This window comes from Tupaia chinensis, unplaced genomic scaffold (genome assembly GCF_000334495.1).
Source record: "Tupaia chinensis unplaced genomic scaffold, TupChi_1.0 Scaffold000131_1, whole genome shotgun sequence".
Classification (NCBI taxonomy): domain Eukaryota; kingdom Metazoa; phylum Chordata; class Mammalia; order Scandentia; family Tupaiidae; genus Tupaia; species Tupaia belangeri.
In genome coordinates, this window is record NW_006159600.1 from 473,164 (window position 1) to 488,967 (window position 15,804).

The following is a 15,804-nucleotide window of genomic DNA, read 5'->3' on the forward strand; positions in this document are numbered from 1 at the left end:
GGCTAGCATACACACCCTGTGATCCCCCAAAAATGAACAAACAAAAAAAAAGATTCTGAGCAAAAAGAGAAAATAGGATTGTTTTTCAAATAATTGATAAATAGATATTTACCCTAGTAACTAGGTCTTGTTTGAGGATGACAGCTGCAGTTTCTTTCTGTTGCTTTTTTGTATGAACTGTGAGGAGCAATATAGGTTGATGTTGAGTATTGATTCTGAATCTAGAACAAAGGTTTGGCTCTTTTTTTAATTTGTTAAAGGCCAAGTTGTGTTGTACACCACATATGGTTGCGTATCCTTTTTTTTTTTTTTAATTTTGAAGATTTTTGCCTTAGGGCATGTGTACTCAACTGGAGAGAAACAGACGGAGACACAGAGACAGGAAAAGTGAGAAATTACCTGCCCAGGGAGTGTCCGTGTCACAGTCCCGTCTATTCTCTCAGGATTTGGGGCACTCAAGCGTATGTGCCCAGTGTGTTTTTCAAGCCATCAGGTCCAGGCCTCAGACCATGGAGTCATCTGTGTGGGTTCCAGCACCTTAACCACCAGGCTACCTGCCGGCCCCACATAGTCTTCTTCTTAAATAACTGTTTTCTTTTCTTTCCAGAACAATTTTAGGTTTACAAAAAATTGCAAAAATAATCCAGAGAGGTCCAGTTCTGTGTCCTGGTGGTTACATGACCAACTGTACCATTCAAGTCTGGACACAGTGGCTTGAGACACACACCAGGCGCACATATGTGCATGCCTAGCATCCTGAAGGCTGGCGAGAGGAGGGATTGTGGTGTGAGCCTTCCCTGTGAAGGATGCTTTCTCCCTCTGTCGCTGTCCCACTCTGGCTGGTGTCCACACCCTCTAGCAATGATAAAGGAAAGATAGTGCAGCACCAGCTCGTGGTGTAGTGGTTAAGGCCGCCGGATCCCACATGGCCGCTGCATAGTTCATGTCCTGGCCCCAGCATCTTGAGAAACATGCTGGGTGTCTGTGCCCAAGGTTCCATAAGGAGGGGAAATGGAGAAGGGGCCATGGTGTGACCGTTCCCCAAGGAAGGAGTGCTTTCTTACCGCCCTCTACCCACCATCTCTCTGGCCGGCACACATGCCTTTTTTTTTGGGGGGGGAGAGGTTTTTGCTATAGGGTGTGTGCACTCGCCCCAGAAAGACAGAGAGAGAGAGAGAGAGAGACAGAAAGCGAGAAATAACCCCCCAGAGGGGTGGCCACACTACAGTCCCTTCTCTACCATTCTCCTCTTGGGGTCTTGGGCACACATACGCAGCATGGATTTAAGCCACCGGATCCAGGACTTGAACTGTGGTTGACTACATGGGAGTCCAGCGATGTAGCCATTACGCCATCTGCTGGTCCCCAGCACACATGCCTTCTGGCAAAATTTTAAAAATACGTATATGCACAAAGAGTACTAGATACCCTGTGCCCACGTTCTTACATGAACATTGCTAACGCATCACTAATAAGACACCATGCATTATTCTGTTTTCCTTAGTTTTTACCTAATTCTCTTCAACTGTCTCATTCAGGTTACCACAGTAATTCAAAAAAATTAAAATAAAAAAAAAAATAAAGATCTTTGCCATAGGGCGTGGATATTCACCAGAGAGAGGAAAGGGAAAATAAGAAATCACCCCCCAGGGGGACAGCCATGACACAGTCCCTTCTCCATTCTCAGGATTTTGGACAGATATATTAAGCATAGTTTTTTGTTGTTGTTTGTTCTTTTGAGATTTTTGCTACAGGGCATGTGCACTTGCCAGAGAGACAGAGACAGAAAGTGAAAAATAACCCTCCATGGGGGATGGCCATGTCAAAACCCCTCCTCCTCCACTGTCCTCCTGGGATTTTGGGCATGCACGCACAGGTGTCCGGCATGAGTTTTAAGCCACCGGGTCCAGGACTCAGACTGCAGTTGACCACTTGGAAGTCCAGTGATATAACCATTACGCCCTCCGCTGATCCTGCTCAGCATGATTTTTAAGCCACGGGTTCTGGAACTCAAACAGTGGTGGCCATGTGTGAGTCTAGCACCTTAACCATGACACCACCTGCTGGCCTACCACACTGCATTTTATTGTCACAGCTCTAGATTCCCCTCAGATGTGACAGTTTCTCAGACTTTCCTCGCTATTGATGACCTTGACGGTTTGAGAGGTGAAGTATTTTATGAGATGTTTCTTTGTTGGAAATTGTGTGGTATTTTTGTCATAATTATACTTGGCCTATAAGTTTCAGGGAGAACAATCACAGGGATAAATTACCCCTTAGGTGGGCCAGCAAGTGGCGTGATGGTTAAGGTGTTGGACTCCCGCATGGCTGACTGCAGTTTGAGTCCTAGACCTCATAGCTTGCTTTCTCCCCCCCACCCCCCGGGGAGAGCATTTGCTCTATAGCAAGTAATTTTTAAAAATAATAATAAATAAAATGAAATCTTTTGTGTTTTAAAATTGCCATTACATCACATCAGAGAACTATGATTTATGGCATCTGAGGCTGGCCTTGATCACCTGGCTGAGGTGTTTCTCAGTTTTTGTTTTGTAAAGTTACTCATTTTTCCTCTTTACATACTGTACACTTTAGGGAAATCTATATAGGTAGCTTATCAGACAGAGGAGGTATGCTCCATCCTTTGGATTTTGTTGTTTGCTTTTGTTTTTATAACACCCTAAAAATAGGAAAATATTCTTACCTCTTGGACCATATAGAAACAGACTGCAGGGACCAGCAGTTGGCGTAATGGCTATGTCGCTGGACTCCCACGTAGTTGACCACAGTTCATGTCCTGGACCCGGTGGCTTAAACTCACGCTGGGCACGTGTGCGTGCGTGCCCAAGATCCCGAGAGGAGAACGGAGGAGAAGGGATTGCGGCGTGGCCATACCCCTTGGGGGTGATTTCTTGCTTTCTGTCTCTCTGTCTCTCTCTGTCTGGCGAGCGCTTTGTTGTTTGCTTTTGTTTTTATAACACCCTAAAAATAGGAAAATATTCTTACCTCTTGGACCATATAGAAACAGACTGCAGGGACCAGCAGTTGGCGTAATGGCTATGTCGCTGGACTCCCACGTAGTTGACCACAGTTCATGTCCTGGACCCGGTGGCTTAAACTCACGCTGGGCACGTGTGCGTGCGTGCCCAAGATCCCGAGAGGAGAACGGAGGAGAAGGGATTGCGGCGTGGCCATACCCCTTGGGGGTGATTTCTTGCTTTCTGTCTCTCTGTCTCTCTCTGTCTGGCGAGCGCACGCACCCTGTAGCAAAAACCTCTACCCCCACCAGAAAAAAAAAGAAAGAAAGAAACAGACTGCAGACTGGATGTGGTCTGCATCCAGAATTTTGACTAGCCTGACCGAGAGGCAAGTATCAGTGTTTCAATCCTGCCTCTGCCACTTTCTGGCTTTTTGAGCTTTGACTATGGAATTATGAGGAGGAGGAAAAGAAATGAGTTAATACACATAAAGGCTAAAGAACAGCCTCCCAGAGCAGCAGTGCTCAGCAAACCCTAATTATTGTTAGGGTAAATCTGGGTCTTTATAGGCCCTGAGCACATATATCTGAAAGGAGTTGTGATGGGTACTTCGCAGATCACAGAATGGCTTAAAGAAAGCATCCTTAACCTAAGGTCTCTTTGGATCTGCTTATAACTTTCCAAGGGTAATTGTATACACATTTTTTTTAATATATGTTTGTAAATGTGTTGGGGTTTTGTTTTGTTTTTTGGTTTTTTGTTGTCGTTCGTTTGTTTTCAGAGAATGAAGTCCTATTGATTTCATGGCATTAGCAAGGGTGTACATGCCTCTGAGAAACTGAGACACATTGCATTGGTCTAGATTTAAAGATTGTATTTACCTTGACCACAATTAGTGCTCAGGATGATTGAAATGGTTAGATCAGAGCCAACAGTGTGGTAGTTAAGGTACTGGATCCCACATGGCTGACTTCACAGTTTCAGTCCTCACACAGTAGCTTGAAAATCATGCTGGGCACATGTTCATGTGTGCCCAGAATCCTGAGAAGAATCTGTGGCATGACCATTCCCTCATTGGGGTGGGGTGAGGAGTCTGGGAAACTGACTAGAAGAAATTCAAGGCCCCCTTTGACCAAAGCCCATGGTGAATTCTAGGTACCACACACCAACAGGTGGTAGGAAAGGAACATCATTCTAAAGGTAACCTTTGATAGGAGGTTATGGTCAAATAATTCTGAATGCATTGGCTATATGTGGACATAACAGGAATTCCTTCCTTTTTTTTTTTACAAATTTTTTTTGAGAGAGAGAGTTTTGCTATAGTGCACATGTGCTCGCTGGAGAGACAGAGACAGAAAGTGAGAAATCACCCCTCACCCCTCAGGTAGGATGGCCACATCACAGTGTCTTCTCCTTCATTTTTCTCTTGGGATTTTGGGCACACACACACACACACACACACACACACATCCCTGGCTTGAGTTTGAAGCCACCAAGTCCAGGACTTGAACTGTAGTCACCATATGAGAGTCCAGTGCCTTAACCACTATGCCATCTATTAGCCCCAGGAATTCATTTCCCTCCCTCCCTCCCTCCCTCCCTCTTTTCTTTCTTTCTTTCTTTCTTTCTTTCTTTCTTTCTTTCTTTCTTTCTTTCTTTCTTTCTTTCTTTCTCTTTTTAAAGAGAGATGTTTACTATAGGGCATGTGCACTTGATGAAGAGACAGAGACAGAAAGCGAGAGACAGACAGTGAGAAATCATCTTCCCAGGGGGATGACCAAGCCACAATCCCTTCTCCTCCATTCTCTTCTCAGGATCTTTTTTTTTTTAATCCTTTTTTTTTAATAGTTTTTATCATTTATTTATTTACTTTTGCATTTTCCCACAAGCATGTACTTTACATATCAAAAAATTTTTGCTCATACTCCATAGTTCTTGACCGTTAATAAACATATTTAAAATGTCAAAAAACTGAATTTTAAAGGTAATGTTCAAAATATTTGTTATAATTTTGTTTGTGACTCTATAACAACAGAGACAGTATGGTTTAAAATATTTTTGAGAAAATATTTACATGTCAACCATTCAAACTGTTGAAAAACAAATGCCCAGCACACAAGTTGCACATAAACCTTCTCAATTCAGCCCTGCCTACCAAGTATTCTGTGATATAGCATCTGCTAGCAAAGATCAGTCTCTTTTTCTTCCTTCAACGTCTTTCTCAAGATAATCCTCCAGTTGTGGCTGTTCTTTTACAATCTCTACTGATTACAATGCTGGGCTGGGAAAGTCCAGGTTATTTTATGGTATGAATTCTTTTATATAGCTTCTCTAATCCTCTCTGCCAGAGCTATTTACAGGCCATCTTTCCAGGAGTTTCTGTTGGCTTTCTTGAGACCCACCATAGTTCCATAGTTTCCTGATTAATCTTCAGATATGACATTCCAGTCAAAGCCCTGTCCAATAATGAGTATCTCTAATTTCTGATTCAATGAAACAAACAATGAACTTACGTGAATAACCCTTCTGCCACAAAATAAGAATACTCCCAAATATTTTCCAATTCCAGAGGGATCAGAGAGGAAGAAAAGTTTATGTTTCCATTTAAAGAAACAAACAAGAAAAAAATATTTTAACAAATTGCAAAATCCATCAACAGCTCAAAAGAAAGTAAAGTGCTTCAATTGGGAAAACAGTATAGTAAAAAAAAAAAAAAAATCAGTGTTTTGCTCAAAAGTCATAAAACTATTTCACCATTTCAGTCTTATGTTCAAACTCTCTTCTGTTGAATTTGTAGTGTTACTGTGGTCCAATCTTTTGATTTAAATCCTGGAAGTTAACATTAAAGATTATTATTGATATTTCTTGTCCCTAGCATTAGGTTGGTCATTTTCTTGGTTGCTTTTTGTTCTCTTATTTCTCTATGTATGTCTTTAGTTTTCCTGGTAGAGCACTCCTTTCAGAACTTCTTGGAGAGCTGGTCTGGTGTTGGTAAATTCGTTCAGGTTTTGTTTGTCTGAGAGTGTTTGTGTCTTTTTTCCCATATGAAAGATAATCTTGCCAGGTATAGTATTCTTGGTTGAAATTATTTTTCAGTTAACACTTTGAAGACATTTTCCCATTCTTTTGTTGCTTGCATTGTTTCTGATGAGAGGTCTGACATTAGCCTGATGGGATATCCTTTGAAAGTAACCTGACGTTTCTCTCTTGCCAATTTTAGTATCTAATCTTTGTGATTTTGGCCAGTCTGGCTATGATGTGCCTTGGAGAAGATCTTCTTGAGTTGATTCTAGTAAGGGTCCTTCGTATTTCTTGGGTCTGGATATTTGAATGCTTCTCTGGATTCGGAAAGTTTTCTTCCAGGATTTTATGGAATAGATTATCAATGCCCTCATTAGTTTCTTCACCTTCTGGGATACTGATTATTCAGATATTTGGGTGCTTATTGGTGTCTAGTATTTCTTGTATAGTACTCTCATTTTGGGAGGTTATTTTCTCAGGTTTTTTGGTTGATTTTTTCTAGATCAGAGGTTTTTCCTTCAACATCCAAGATTTGATCTTCTGCATGGACTAATCTGCTTTCAATATTTTTGAAGGAGGCTTTGATGTTCTGAATGGTAGCCTTCATCTCTAATAGCTCCATTTGATTTTTTTTTTTTTTTTATGGTGTATATTTCTTCTTTCCGATCATGTAAGAACTTCGTCACCTCCTGGAACTCGTCTCTTTTCTCCTGCAACTTCTAGAGTTCGTTGTCTCTCAGCTCTTGCGTCTCATTTAGTTTTGTCACTATGAATATTCTGAATTCTCTATCAGACATTTCTACGAGTTCTTCTGTATTGTCTGTGGATGAGGAAGGATTCTTCTTTTCCCTTAGGGGAGAGATATTTTCTTGATTTCTTGTATTTCTTGTGCCTGTGTGATGGTTTCTGATCATTCTGTGACAAAATTTCTCCTCCACTTCTCTGAGTATTTCAGGAGTCTAGAAGATGGAGTTTAGAGTATAGCTTTCCTGAACACACCAGGACACACCGCAGCTTTAAATTGGCTTCTTGTCTGAGTATTTCAGGAATCTAGAAGATGGAGTTTAGGGCACAGCCGTGGGAAACTGCACATCAGCGAGTCCGCCGAGGCCATTTTATGAGTGTTATACTATCGCCATTTTAAGGAAACCTTTAGGTTTCGATTTCTCAGTGAACAAACAATCATACAATGCCAAAAGCCACAATTTGCTCCCCTTCAAAACCACACTCTGATTGGCTACAAACCCATGGTGCTCACTGATTGGTGAGCCTAGAATCCCTCAGATTTGCATATTCAGCACCTTATGATTGGTCAATCTACAATCCTTCATTTATCATATAAGGCAATCAATCATGGCCCACCAACATGTATATAACCACGATCTTTGGCCCATAATAAACGGACTATCCTGAAGAGTTGTAACACTGTGTCATCTCCGTGCTGTTTGTCCCGTCTCTCACTCCTTCCCTCAGGAAACCTGTTCGACTGTCCTGCAGGTCGGGACACATAGCTTCCCTCTCTCTTTGGGATCTTGAGCACACACAAGCCCCATGTGAGTTTTGAGCCACTTGGTCTGGGACTCAAACCACAGTCAACTATGTGGGAGCCTAGGGATGTAACCATTACACCATCTGCTGGTCCTGCTCAACGTGATTTTTAAGCCACTGAGTCCGGGACTCAAACTGTGATTGTGTGGGAGTCCAGTTATGTAACCATCATGCCACCTGCTGATCCCCATTTTCTACCTTTTATATATTACATATTTTTTTCCAATAATGTGTGATGCAAAGTGAAGACCAATAGGGCAAGGTGATTTAGCACTTGCCTGCAAGTCAGCAGGGTAGAAAGACAGACACATTTAGAAGTAAATTTCGGGATCAGCAGTTAGTGTAATGGCTGTGTCACTGGACTCCCATGTAGTCGACCGTGGTTCACGTCTCGGACCCAGTGGCTTAAAACTCACACCGGGCATGTGTGCATGCATGCCCAAGATCCCGAGAGGAGAATGGAGGAGAAGGGATTGCGGTGTGGCCATCTCCCCTGCGGGGTGATTTCTTGCTTTCTGTCTCTCTGTCTCTCTCTGTCTGTCTGGCGAGCGTACGTGCCCTATAGCAAAAACCTCTTCCAAAAAAAAAAAAAAGTAAATTTCACAGTCTCATCAAGACCTAAAAGGAATCAACGTCAAGACAGCTCTCAGGATCTATAGGGCATGGCTTGGAATTTTAGCCATTTTGACCAAGCAGTGCTCTGGCAAATGTAGACATCAAAGACAGAGAGAGTTTAGGTTTGGGAAATGAAAGAAACAATGGAATGTTAGTAAATTAGTCCAAACTTAATATACTCTGAGCTTTGTCTACAAGTCCAAGAAAAGACCAGTAGAAAACACAAAAGTTCTATCTTTTGAGTGTCTGTCTCTTGATAAATTAAAAAGAAAGAAATGCACACACACTTACATATGCCAAGCTACGATGTGGCTGTTGTGCTAGCCAGGTATAACAAGCAGAAGAAAACCAACATCAGGCATGTTGGGTCCTGGTGACATGATTCTTCACATGGACTCAAAGGACGCAACATACATGACCAAGATGTCTTCTAGTAAAAAGGAAATGAAGCAAAATCAGCCAAAGGAAAAGCGACATGGGACAAAATCCAGGGAAACCAGAAGCAGACATCCAATTGTCCTCTCACAGTGAAATCACAGGATGTGCAAGATTCTTTCGACAGTGAATAATCACCATACCTATGAAGCATTGTCTATAAGAGGCTCCTGAGGCAGACCTGTTCTGATCACTCGGCCAGATTTTTATCCAGATTCAGGCACCCAGGCATCCTGTGCCTAGAACATATCAAATTTCCAGGCGCCCAGAGGAAAGGAAGCATTCATACTAAAGCATGTTGCTTGCACAAACCTTTCCAAGAAGTGGTGGAAACATGGGGCTAGCAGGTGGCATAGTGGTTAAGGGCACTGGACTCCCATATGACCAACCATGGTTTGAGTCCTGGACCTGGCGGCTTGCTTTCCCACTTTATGTTATGCTCTCGTTCTGTCTCTCTCTGGTCAAATTAAAATAAATAAAGTTAAATAATTACTTTTTAAAAGAAAAAAAGATGATGACAACACTTTGGAATCAGGTCCCTGAGTGCCAGTCGGGGGCCTGTCTTGCAAGGTCAAACGATAGCAGTTCAAGCACACTATAATGTTTGCTGCATAAAGGATATGTAATTTCCAAGCTTGTATTATTTTCCTATTCCTGTTTCTTATTATTGACATCTCGAGGTTTGTCTATGTATGTGTCTATATAAATGTGTCTATGTATATGTCTATATATATATATATATATATATATTCATATTATATATGTATCTCATACACGCCCATCATATAAGTGTTATATTGTGAAATATATACATCTGCACTTGGAGGATTTTACAAATGGATCATTGTATCTTCCTGTTTGGGTGTCCTGACTTTCCTACTGACAGGGTAAGTATTTCCTCCATACCATTCCGCAGTGACCACTCGCTGTCCTGCGCAGATTTCCTGCGTGTCCAAGGAGGCGGCTTCTCTGGACTCCATGCTGCACCGCCTCGAGTCCCCTTCTCCACTCCGTCCTGCCATGATATCACACGGCCGAGTGATCAGAACAGGTCTGCCTCCCGGCGCTGCGGCCGTCTTCACAGGAGGGGGCATCTGGGGGGACTAGGACCGACTCAGATGAGACCGCACCCCAAACACCCCGTCTGGCGCCCGGATCACACCCGCTGCAGAGACGAGGTGCTGGACTACGTTTCCCAGAGGCCTCGGCCGGCCGTGCGTCTGCGCAGTGCGCGCTGGGTGTACAGTGCTGGGCTCTGGTTGCCCTGGAGACTGCCCTTCTCACGTCCTGCCAGTCAAGCGGGTGGTTAGCCCGGAGGGGGACCCGGTGGCCGAGGGGCAGGACTCGATGCAGCGCGTGAGCGCGTCACCTGCGGGCGCTGTCCCCACACAGCCCCGTGGGCATGCGCGCTGGCGTCCGCGCGGAGGGACAGGGCCTGTGTGGGGTCGGCCCCGCGTGTAGGAGCCCCTCGGGGGCGCCGCGGTGCCCGACGGCCGCACACGGCAGGTACGTGCGTGTGGCCCCGGCGACCGCGGGCGTGAGCGTGACGCACCAGCCAGGGAGCGGGGCGGCGAGGCCAGTGTCCGTGCGGGGACCGAGGTCGCCCGCCAGTGGTGAGACACGTCTGCACTCGGTAGGTGACAGGTGGGGGGTGACGGGCCTGCAGTTCAGAGCCAGTGCTGCGTGGGCTGTGACAGTGCAGCCTGTCTCCCGTGTCACTGCTGCCTTTTCCACCTGCACCTTCCGTGTGGCGCCTGCCTGAGACCCATGACCCTGTGACAGAGTGACCCACCGGGAGGGGCAAAGGCAGAGTCATGAGGCGACAGCGTTAGAGCCAGCAGTGCTCTTCACGCAGGCTTCCTGAGTGACGGCAGGAGTCTCAGGAGTAGGTTTTTGTGTTTTTATTGTTTTAAGGTTTTTGTTTAAGGGCGTGTGACTGGCTGAAGAGAGACAGAGACACAAAGAGAGAAAGCGAGAAATGGCCCCTCAGGAGGGGTGACCATACCACAGTCCCAGGGATTTTGAGTTTGCACGGCACGTGCCCACTGGAAATTCAGCCTGCCAGGTCCAGGCCTGGAATCGGGATCAGCGAGCTCCTTAACTGCCACGCCACCCGCTGGCCCCAAAGAGGAGGTTCCTGACACAGGAAGCAGGGCCTGCGTTTCAGGACCCGTTATCCGAGCTGAGTCTCCAGGAATTTCTCAGAAACTCAGACCCTGGTGTCCTTTTCCGTCTCATTAGTTTTATATAGGGTTGGGGGTAGGTGTACCTTGGAGGGTATTTTCTTTCTTTATTTTTAAGAATGATTTTATTTACCAGATAGGAACAGAGAGAGAGAGAAAGTGAGAAAGCAAGCCGCCAGGTCCAGGATTTAAACCATGGTTGGCCATGTGAGAGTCCATTGCCCTTAACCACCACACCATCTGCCAGCCACTCTTTTTTTCTTTTTAACAATTATTTGTTTGGGGGAACCAGCAGTTAGCGTAATGGCTATGTCGCTGGACTCCCACGTAGTCGACCGCGATTCGCGTTCCAGACCTGGTCGCTTAAAACTCACGCCTGGTGCGTGTGCGTGCGTGCCCAAGATCCTGAGAGGAGAATGGAGGAGAAGGGATTGCGGCGTGACCATCCCTCCTGGGGGGTGATTTCTTGCTTTCTGTCTCTCTGTCTCTCTCTGTCTGGCGAGCGCATACGCCCTATAGTGAAAATCTCTCAAAAAAAAAAAAAGAATTACTTGTGTGGGACCAACAGTTAACGTAATGGCTGTCACTGAACTCCCATGTAGTGGACTGCAGTTCGAGTCCTGGACCTGGTGGCTTACACGGGATACTGGGTGCATGTGCGTGCATGCTCAAGATCCCAAAGAAGAGAATGGAGGAGAAGGGATTGCTGCATGGCCATCCCCCATGGGGGGGGGGTGATTTCTTGCTATCTATCTCTCTGTCTTTGTCTTTCTGGCGAGTGCATACACCCTATAGCAAAAACCTCTCTCAAAATTTTTTTTTATTTGTTTGTTTTTCACTCACCAGAAAGAGAGAAAAAGTGAAAAAGCAAACTGCCAGATGTAGGACTCAAACCTAGCACCTTAACCACCATGCCATCTGCTGGCCCCAGAGAGTATTTTCTAATGTAGCTATGTTCTAGAAAGGCCCTCGTATCTCATTCTTATCCTCTACCTCTCAGGCCTGCCATCCTTCAGAAAAAGCATCCTGAGGAGGAGAATCAAGTGTCACACATCTTAAAGTGGAGGTTCAGGTGAGTTACCTTTGTTATTTAATAAATGTTTTGTTGTGTGACTTAGGACTGTTTGATGTCCTTGGCCCTGAATGTCCTCCGTGATAGAAGCTTATCACAGTAATTCCTGCCCAAGTGGTGCTACAGAACTATGGAGGTTTTTCTCTTAATGTACTTCCTATTGACCAACCCTGTCCACTGAGTATTCTCTGAACAATTTGGCAAATTATTCACATCTTCCTCCTGTGTGCATTGGTGTTCTAATAATTTTACATTATGGAAAAATACCTCCTGGAGTTTAATGTAAGTGTTTTCATGTTAGAATATGGTTTGGTAAGGCAGAAATGGCATGTGGTCACACCACAGTCCCTTCTTAATTTCTCCCTTCTTTTGGAAATTTTGGGCACACATGTACATATACCTAGCATGCCTTTCAAGCCACAGGTCCAGGACTGGAACTGCGTGGTCAGTGCGTAGGGTCCATTTTCCTTAACCATCAAGCCACTGCCTGCCTGGCCTGAGAATAGGCTTAAGGTGGAAGGAAACATGAGATACCTTTAGTCTATTTTTGTTTGTTCAGATTATTGTAGTTTTTCTTTTAATGTGAATAATATTTTAGAGATTTTTTTAAAGAATTATTTTGTTTAACTTTAATTAATTAATTAATTTTAATTTGACCAGAGAGGGATAGAGAGAGAGAGAGAAAGTGAGAAGGCAAGCTGCCAGGTCCTAGACTTGAACCATGGTCAGCCATGTGGGAGTCCAGTGCCCCTAACCACCATACCACCTGCCGACCCCTAGATTTTTTTTTAAGTGACAGCATGCAACATGTTTTGATGTGTATATATATGTTATAGAATTATTAAATCAAGCTGATTCACACATACCTCATCTAATTAATCATTTTTTTCTTTAATAAATCATTTTTATGAGGAGAACATTAAAACTACTCTCTTAGTAAATTTTAGGTATTATATACATTATATTATGGCCAGTAAACTGTGCAGTATTGCTCCAGAATGTATTCATCCTCTCTAAAACTATGTATCCTTCCATTTTTCCTCTCCTGCCTTCTTCCCAGCACCATTCTACTATGCTTCTGTTCATTTTTCTTTATTATCCTCCATGTAAAGGTAGTACCATCCAGTATTTGTCTTCCAGGTTCCTCCATGTTGTCTCAAAGGACAGGGTTTACTTCTTATTTAAGGCTCAATAACATTCTCTTGTGGGGCCAGCCTTGTTGCCTTGGTTAAGGCAGGTAGATTTCATATTGTTTGCCAGGGTTCAAATCCTAGCTCTCATGACTTGGAAAACATGTCAGTCTCATGTACGTGTATGCTCAGAATCCCAACAGGATAGAAAAATGGAGCTGTAAAAGTTGCAGCGTGATCATGCCTTATTGAGGAGTGCTTTCTCCCTCTCTATTTCTCTCTATATATCTTTCTCTGGTAAGTGCACACACTCTCTGGCAATTAAAAAATATTTCCTTGTAAATAAAAACCACTTTTTTTTTTTTATCCATTTATGCTGTTAGTGGACACTTAAGTTGATTCTATTTCTACACGATTTCTAGTGTCATTAATGGTCCAATTACCATGAGAGTATCTCTCTTCAATATGCTGATTTCGTTTCCTTTGGATATATACTCAGTAGTGAAATTACTGGATCATATGGTAGAATTATTTATTTTAATTAATTAATTAATTAATTTTAATTTGCTATAGGGCATAGGTACTCATGTTAGAGAGAGAGAGAGAAAGCAAGCTGTCAAGTTTGGAACTTGAACAGTGATCAGCCATATGGGAGTCCATCACTTTGGTTTGTTTGGGGTCTTTTTTGTGGGTTTTTTGTTTGTTTGTTTGTTTGGTTTTTTTAGAGGTTTTTGCTATAGGGCACGTGCACTCACCAGAAAGACAGAGACAGAAAGCGAGAAATCGCCCCCCAGGGGAATGGCCGCCCTGCAATCCCTTCTCCTTCATTCTCCTCTCGGGATCTTGGGCATACATGGACACATGCCTGGCGTGAGTTTAAGTCGTCAGGTCCGGGCCTCGAACCGTAGTCAGCTACGTGGGAGTCCAGTGACATAGCCATTACGCCAGCTGCTGGTCCCCAGCTTCACATGATTTTTAAGCTGCCAGATTTGGGACATAAACTGAAGTCATCCATGTGGGAGTACAACACTTTAACCACCACGCCACCTCCTGGCCCAAGTTTAGTGTGTGTTTGTTTTTAAATTCTTCCTTGACCCATTGGTTGTGTGTGTTATTTATATACATATATAAAAACTATTATTTTATTTAACTTTAATTATTATTATTATTATTTTCCAGTTTGATCAGAGAGAGACAGAGAAAGAGAGGGAAAGTGAGAAAGCAAGCCATCAGGTCCAGGACTTGAACCATGATTGGCCATGTGGGAGTCTAGCACCTTTACCACCATGCCACCTGCCAGTCCCCCGTTGGTTGTTTAGGATCATTTTTAGACCACATCCTAGAGGGACAGGAATATTGCTATTTCAAGTGCCATAGTGGGACCAAGCGTTAAGCAGAGTAGCCTACAGGGAAGTGACAGGCATGTCTTTCCCTGAGTCCCCGGCCAGGCATAACTGCTTCCACACCCCTCTAAGAGAGACTGGAGGGCCAGCCTGTAGCTGGGTGATTAAGGCAGCTGGATCCCACATAGAAGTGTATAGTCTGACGTAGGTCTTTCTGGTTAACACCAGTATGCTCAAGGCCGCATTCCTTCCTGGATAGTGGCTCTAGGAGACCATTTGTGTTCTTGCCTCTCTCAGCAGCTCTTTTTGGCTCATTTCCCCTTTTTCCATTTTCAAAACCAGCAAAGGCAAGTCAGCTCCTCACATCTCCTCACTCTCACTCTCACTCTGCTCCTGGCCTCACAAGTCAGTTCCTCACATCACCTCACTCTCAGTCTGCTCCTGTCACAGCTCCTCGCATCACCTCACTCTCACTCTGCTCCTGTCATCGCATGTCAGCTCCTCACATCTCCTCACTCTCACTCTGCTCCTGTCACAGCTTCTCACACCACCTCACTCTCACTCTGCTCCTGTCATCACAAGACGTCTCTGCATTCTGGGGCATGGTGGCTCCCTCCCTGTGGCAAAAGATGTCTCTGTCTTCTGACTCCTGTCATTTACTTTTCATAAAGAATTATTTCATTTGTTATTGCTATTACTATCATTATTATTTTCTTTGACCAGAAAGAAACAGAGAGACGTCTTCCTCTAACCATATGTATGTATTTCTGTAGCATTGATCTAGAAACACGTAAATTTACATAAGCCAAACTGTCCCGTCCCTGTTCAGGCGCCAGGTGTCCCGACCCGGGGGACAGTTGAACGGGTTTCCTGAGTGAAGGAGTGAGAGCCGGGACACGTGGCGTAGTGTTACAACACGGAGACAACAGTGTCATCCGTTTATTGTGGGCAGCACGGTACAGCACAGAGATGACGCAGTGTCACAGCTCTTAAGGGTCGCGTCGTCTACTGTGAGCAGCACAGAGACGACGCGGTGTCACAGCTCTTCAGGGTCTCCCAGGTCGTCTGGAGACGATGCAGTGTCAGCTCTTCAGGGTCGTCTGGAGACTGCGCGGCGTTTCAGCGTTTCAGCTCTTCAGGCTCTTCAGTCGTCGTCTTCCTGGTCGTCTGTGTTGTCTGGCTACTGTGGGCCAGGCATCGTGGTTATATACACTCTGGTGGGTTGTAAATGATGGGCCCTGATTGGTTGTAAATGGTGGGCCGTGATTGCTTGTAAACGGTGGGTTATGATTGGTTGCTTTTGGACCAATCATGAGGTGCCGGATATGCAACTTTGAGGGATTCTAGTGACCAATCAGAGCAAAGTTTTGAAGGTCAGGTTTTTTTGAAGGGAACCAGTCATGGCAATTGTTTGCTCTCTGAGAAACCTCGGCAGACTCGCTGGTGCGCAGCCTCCCACATATCCCCCCTCTCTGTTTTAAT

General features: G+C 44.4%; 1 protein-coding gene across 1 annotated transcript in view; it reads left to right on the top strand.

Annotated features, from left to right (window-relative positions):
* Positions 1-10,048: 10,048 nt before the first annotated feature.
* ZNF331 (zinc finger protein 331) overlaps positions 10,049-15,804 on the top strand; it is a 47,671-nt gene continuing 41,915 nt past the window's right edge. Inside the window, exons 1-2 of the mRNA XM_027770399.1 lie at positions 10,049-10,100; positions 11,778-11,849. The gene's annotated coding sequence lies outside the window, so the exon portion shown is untranslated. The remainder of the gene's footprint in view (positions 10,101-11,777; positions 11,850-15,804) is intronic.